Source organism: Acipenser ruthenus, chromosome 4, assembly GCF_902713425.1.
Source record: "Acipenser ruthenus chromosome 4, fAciRut3.2 maternal haplotype, whole genome shotgun sequence".
In the NCBI taxonomy this organism is placed as follows: Eukaryota; Metazoa; Chordata; class Actinopteri; order Acipenseriformes; family Acipenseridae; genus Acipenser; species Acipenser ruthenus.
Window position 1 is genome coordinate 1,188,282 of NC_081192.1, and position 5,577 is coordinate 1,193,858.

Genomic DNA, 5,577 nt, shown 5'->3' on the forward strand with positions numbered 1-5,577 from the left:
GCGACCTGTACAGTTAAATAGAGAATCGGTCGTGGACGCCACATTTTGGCGTAGTCGGCAGGATCTTTGGAAATTGGTTGTGTATGCTGCAGTGCTGAAGTTATTTGTTTGTTTATTTATTTATTTTTTGTATAAAGGGAAAGATAGGGAAACAGTGGCTTGGCTCTTCTAACGTGGATGTAGAAGACTCGGCACCCTAGAGAACACTCCCCATCAAGTTTATTTTTCATTTTAGCGCTAACTTGTCTTAAGGTGCTAAAATGGCAGAAATGGAGCAGTTGAGGGAGCAGTTGCAGGCGCTGAGGGCAGCTCATGATACCCTGGCTGCTAGACAGCAGAATGCACTTGCAGCTGTACCAGGAGAAAGCCCTGCGGTAACTGAAAGATTAGTGTATTTACCACGGGAACGGAGGTGCCCCAAATTCCAAGGTAAGACCATGGTTGGTGGATTGTCTATTGATGATTGGGTGGAGGAAGCACGGACTAGCATTAGGGCCCGACATATGTCTAAAGTAGATCAGGCAATTTTTTTATATGACCATTTAGAAGGGGAGGCTAGAAATGAGATAAAATACCGATCCAAGGAAGAAAGAGAGGATCCTGAGAAAGTATTTAAAATATTGATTGAATTATATGGCTGTTCTCAGTCCTATGTGGGTTTGTACAAGCAGTTTTTTGAGCGAAGGCAGAAAGAGGGGGAGTCTCTTAATGAGTACTCCCATGCATTAATGTCCTTACTCGAAATGGTCTTGCGGGGTAATTCTAACAGTATTCCAAATTCAGAGATTGTGCTAAGGGATCAATTCGCAGAGAATGTGCGAGACAGTATGTTGCGCCGGGAGTTAAAATGTATTGTACGTCGAGACCCACAGATTACTTTAATAGCCTTACGTCAAGAGGCAATTAGATGGGTTCAGGAAGGGGAACGGGGATCAATTAGTGCTGTTCGTGCTCCCCCAGCCCGACTCAGTAGTATCCAATCAGAGGTCCAAGGCAGTTGTGAAGCGGTTGCTGTATTAAAAACACAGGATAGTGAGTTGGAGGAAATTAGAGGGATTTTAAGTAGTCAACAGTTGCAAATTGATCACTTATTACAGCTCTTAGAACAGCCACGGGCTATTAGTAAAGGACAGGGGGCATCTCCGAGCCTTTCTAGGTATAGGTATGATTCAGAAGGGAGGCCCATTTGTAATCGGTGCAACCTGGCTGGCCATATTGCACGGCGTTGTGTGCGAGAGCAGTCACAACATGGGCAAGTGCCTGGTAGTGATGGGGGGAGGTTAGAGCCCAGTAGCAGGACTCTGCCATCGGAAAACTAGGGCCCGCCAGTGTACAGAGCCATACATTGGTTGGGGGCAGTGTAGGCTCCAGTGCTACTCCAGATAGCGCCACTGCGGTATCATGTTTGTTAGGCCGTTGTCCGGTAGTGAAAGTCTATATGAGCGGGGTCTTAGTGCCTTGTGTATTGGATACTGGTTCAATGGTTACTACTGTTACAGAAAGTTTCTTTTCCCAGAATTTTAAGTTTAGAGGTGGGGGGAAGCTTAGAGATTGTGGTTGGTTAAGGCTTCAAGCTGCCAATGGTTTAGAGATACCGTATGTGGGCTATTTGGAGTTGGATGTACAAGTATTGGGGAAGTTAATTCCCAGTCGTGGGGTTTTGGTTGTTAAAGACCCCCCAGGCATTGGGGCCAAGTGTTGTAGAGGAGAGCTACCAGGGCTTCTGGGAATGAATGTAATTGAGGAGTGTTATCGTGTGTTATTCTCACAACATGGGCCCGTGCTTTTTCAGGTCCCCCCTGTTGTTAATGCAGGTGTAGATTGGCAGAAGGCACTTCATTTTTGTCGACGCGTGGTGACTGGCACATCCCAGGTGGGTAAGATAAAAGTGCAGGGAGCTGGGTTAGTCAGTATTCCTGCTGGCACGATGGTTATGGTTCAGGCTACCGGCCCTCAGGGTGGTAGTATGTTGCCATGGACAGCACTATTAGAACCCTTGGGGCCAGGTGAAGGTGCCCTACCTACTGGACTCCTATTGCCTTCCGCTGTAGTAAATATAGTAAAGGGGCAGGTACAGGTACCGGTGGTAAATGTAGGGGTGAATGTAGCCTATTTACATCCCCGTGAAGTTTTGGGGACAGCACATTGGGTAGAGGTAGTGCAGGAGCCTGCTACCGGTATCCAAATTGAGGAGGTAGGGGCCCCTGAACATGTTGCAATTGTTAATGTGCAGGGTGTACCATCTGGTAACATGGGCTCCTTATCTGATTTTTCTGGCCTTGATTTATCTGGGTTAACCTTAGTTGAACAGCAGCAGGTGCAGCAGTTGCTACACAAGTACCATACTGTGTTTGCTGAGGGTGAGGGTGATATAGGGTACACAAATGTTATTACCCATGAGATCCCCCTGGTGGACAATGTGCCAGTCCGCCAACGACATAGAAGAATACCCCCTTCGCAATATGAGGCCGTAAAGGCCCATATAAAGCAGCTGTTGGAAAGCCAGGTTATTCGTGAGAGTAGTAGCCCTTATGCTTCTCCTATTGTGTTGGTGCAGAAGAAAGATGGCAGCCTGCGTATGTGTGTTGATTACAGGCAACTTAATGCCCGGACCCGGAAGGATGCATACCCCCTACCCCGTATTGAAGAATCCTTGGATGCCCTCTCAGGCGCGCGTTGGTTCTCCACACTTGATTTAGCAAGCGGATATAATCAAGTTCCGGTAGCAGAACCTGATCGGCATAAAACGGCATTTTGTACCCCTTTTGGTCTGTTTGAGTTTAACAGGATGCCTTTCGGACTCTGTAATGCCCCTGGCACATTCCAGCGACTAATGGAGCGACTGTTTGGAGATCAGAGTTGCCAGTCTCTCCTCTTGTACTTGGATGATGTGGTTGTGTTTTCTTCGACTGTGGAACAGCATCTGGGACGTCTAGAAATGGTCCTTAGTCGCCTTCAACATCAGGGCCTTAAGGCTAATCTCAGTAAGTGCTGTTTCTTCCGTACAAAAGTTAAATATCTGGGGCATTTGGTTTCCTGTGAGGGTGTAGCCACTGACCCTGAGAAGATCACTGTTGTTGCAGAATGGAAGCGGCCTAGAAGTCTTGTTGAGCTCCGGTCATTTTTGGGATTCTGCAGTTACTACCGTAGGTTTGTTGAGGGATTTGCAAAGTTGGCGGCCCCCCTTCATCAGGTAGTGGCTGAGTTAGCAGGAGCTGGCAAAAGAGGACGGAGAGGCCCAGGGGTTATTACGGAGAGCATCTGGACTAGGGAGTGCAATGCATGTTTTCAGGCATTAAAAACTAAACTTGTTTCTTCGCCAATTTTGGCTTATGCTGATTTTTCGAAGCCTTTTGTTTTGGAGACAGATGCCAGTCATCAGGGGCTAGGGGCTGTATTGTCCCAAGAACAAGATGGAAAATTGCGTCCCATTGCCTTCGCTAGTCGTGGGTTGAGACCAACAGAGCGGAAAATGGAGAACTATAGCTCCATGAAATTGGAGCTACTGGCCCTGAAATGGGCCATGACGGAAAAGTTCAGGGAGTATTTGCTCGGACAGCATTGCCTGGTATACACTGATAATAACCCTCTCAGTTATTTGCAGACTGCCAAGCTGGGGGCACTAGAACAGCGATGGGTGGCACAACTGGCATCGTTCTCTTTTGAGATTAAGTATCGCCCTGGTCGACTCAATGGCAATGCCGATGCCCTGTCTCGGCAGTATGAGGAGGAGGATGTTATGGCTGCTGAGGCTGGAGCGGCAGTGGGATCTCGTCTTCCCCTTGTTCTACGACAGTCTCAGTCAGGACTTCAATGTCAGGACGTGAGGCCAGGGGAAGTAATTCAGCGTACCATCACGGCTCTGCCTATTCGGCAGAAAGCTGATTTGGCCACCTTGCAGGCCCAGGACCCTGTAATTGGATGTTTCTGTGATTTTTGGAGACGGGGTTATGGACCGGACCATATCGAGAGAACACGGCTGTTAAAGCCAGTGTTGGAACTGTTGCGTCAGTGGGAACGGATTGAGCAAAAGCAAGATGTGCTGTATCGTGCTGCATATCCTTCAGGAGGAGGTAAGAAGTTTTTACAACTTTTACTCCCTGAAATTCTTAAGAAAGAAGTGCTTACTAGTTTACATGATGACCATGGCCATCAAGGGGTGGAGCGAACTATGCACCTGATTCGACAGAGAGTATTTTGGCCAGGTATGGGGAAGGATGTTAAGCACTGGTGTGAACAATGCATTCGATGTACATTGTCCAAGGCGGTTCAGCCGAAGATCAGAACCTTTATGGGGAATTTACTTGCTTCAAGGCCCCTAGAAGTGTTGGCGATTGACTTTACTGTATTGGAGCCCTCTAGTGATGGTAGGGAAAATGTTTTAATAATGACAGATGTGTTCTCAAAGTATACGCAGGCAGTACCAACTCGGGATCAGCGAGCTAGTACGGTGGCTAAAGTATTAGTCCAGGAGTGGTTTTATCGTTTTGGAGTGCCTGAGAGAATTCATTCAGATCAAGGAAGAAACTTTGAGAGCACCTTGATTTACCAGCTCTGCCAACTGTATGGGGTGCAGAAGAGTTGGACGACTCCTTACCATCCTGAGGGGAATGGCCAATGTGAGAGGTTTAATCGCACTCTCCATGACCTCTTGCGGACACTCCCTCCAGAGAAGAAACGTCGCTGGGCTGTTCATCTTCCCCAAATGTTGTTTGCTTATAATACGTCGGTTCATCAGAGTACTTGTCAGTCTCCTTACTATCTGTTGTTTGGAAGAAAACCTCATCTGCCTATAGATTCCCGGCTTGGAGTTGGAGAAGTGGAGCCAGCCGGGGGTACTGTGGAGGACTGGCTAGCGGAACATCAAGAGAATTTGCAAACAGTTTTTGGAGAGACTCGAAAGCGCCTGTTGGATGCGGCACAGCGGAGGGCGAGAAGGCATAACGAGAAGGTCCGGGATGTGAGGATAGAGGAAGGGCAATTGGTTTACTTGAAGAACCACAGCAGCAGAGGACGGAATAAAATTCAGGATATTTGGAACCCTATGGTGTATAAAGTGGTACGGTCCCCTAAAGGACAGGGGGCAGTTTATTCTGTTGCCCCTGTGGATGGAACTGGGATAGTTCGGCATGTCCATCGAGGGGAGTTAAGACCACTTCATCCCAATGTGGTGGAAGTAACGTCACCTGCTGTAGACCTTGATTTTGGCCTGTTCCCCTCACAGTTTCCCATTGCAGGAGAAGATACATCATCAGAGGATGGGGAGAGTGTGGTGTGTAGCAGAGTCCCAGTACCTCAGGAGGCCCCTATTCTATCATCTGAGGAAGAGGAACTGGGACAGCAGTCTCTAGTGGTGCAGGAGGAAACTGCCCCAGTGGTAGAAGAGGTTTTGCGACGGACCGTACGGAGTACTGCAGGTTATCATTCTAATCCCCACAACCTTCCTAGGTCTGTAGTCCAACACATCGAAGACGTTCCAGGTCTAGCAATAAAGGCTGCGAATCTTACTAGGCCAGGCACCGACAGTTGCATAGTTGAGTCACTACCTGGTATTTCGGGCAGTGGTTGTTAAAAGTA